We start from the raw sequence: 1230 nt of genomic DNA on the forward strand, positions 1-1230 counted from the left end.
GGAAGTGGCGCTGTGGCTCAAGTGGTAGAGTGCTAGCCTTGAGCTGAAGAGCTGAGGGACAGCGCCCAGGCCCAGAGTTCAGGCCCCACGACCAGACCCCAAAAAAAAAATAGTCCTTCAAATCTTCAAATATTTTTCTGCTTTACTCTTTGTTTTCTAAATCTGTTTCTTGTAATAAAGGAGTGATGTGCAAAAAAAAAAAATGCCTTCATCTTAGACTTTTGGCCTCCAAAACTGTGAGAGAGGAAATTTCTGCTGTTTTTGTTGTTGGTGGTGGTGGTAGTCATGGGCCTGAACTCTGGGCCTGGGTGCTGTCCCTCAGCTCTTCAGCTCAAGGCCAGCACTCTACCACTTGAGTCATAGTTCTGCTTCCTGTTTCCTGATGGTTAATTGGAGACAAGAGTCTCACAGACTTTCCTGCCAGGGCTGGCTTTGAACTGTGATCCTCAGATCTGTCTCCTGAGTAGCTAGGATTACAGGTGTGAGCCACCAGCACCCAGCTAAATTTCTGCTGTTTTAAGCCACATAGTTAGTTGTAATTTTTCTAAGGCAGCTACAGCAAACTAGTAAGTTAAAAAATGATCCCAGGGGCTGGGAATGTGGCTTAGTGATAGAGTGCTTACCTAGCATGCATTAAGCCCCTGGTTATCAGATAAATAGAAAAAGCTGGAAGTGGCTCTGTGGCTCAAGTGGTAGAGTGCTAGCAGTGAGCAAAAGAAGCCTAGAGACAGTAACCAGGCCCTGAGTTCAAAAACCCAAGACTGGCAAAAAAAAAAAAAAAAAAGAAAAGAAAAAGAAAAAAAGAAATGATTCCAGCTGGATGCTGGTGACTCATGCCCATAACCCTCGCTACTCAGAAGGTTGAGATCTAAGGATTGTGGCTCAAAGCCAGAAAAGGCAGAAAAGTTCATACAATTCTTTTTTTTTTAATGTTTTTTATTGTGAAAATACTGTACAGAGGGGTTACAGTTACATGAGCAAGGTAACGAGTACTTTTCCCTCCCCTAACCCTCCCCCCGCTCCCCCCGCCTAAATTGTAAAGTTCGCTTTTCAGTATGGTATCTTCTACATCTCATTGTTGCAATGGGTCAACCTGTATCACTATTTGAACATTTTGTTTTTTCCCTTCCGCACCCCAAATTATACCAATATCAAATACAGTGAAAACAGGGGTTATACCATGGGGGAGGGACATACAAGCAACAAAAAAAATCACATGATACCTTATAA

The 1230-nt window shown here is 43.0% G+C and overlaps 1 protein-coding gene across 1 annotated transcript in view; it reads left to right on the top strand.

Annotated features, from left to right (window-relative positions):
* Bcr (breakpoint cluster region) overlaps nt 1-1230 on the top strand; it is a gene marked incomplete at its 5' end in the record, with an annotated part of 143055 nt that overhangs the window by 135570 nt on the left and 6255 nt on the right. The gene's annotated exons all lie outside the window — the stretch shown is intronic.

This window comes from Dipodomys ordii, unplaced genomic scaffold (assembly GCF_000151885.1).
Source record: "Dipodomys ordii isolate 6190 unplaced genomic scaffold, Dord_2.0 Scaffold23, whole genome shotgun sequence".
NCBI lineage: Eukaryota > Metazoa > Chordata > Mammalia > Rodentia > Heteromyidae > Dipodomys > Dipodomys ordii.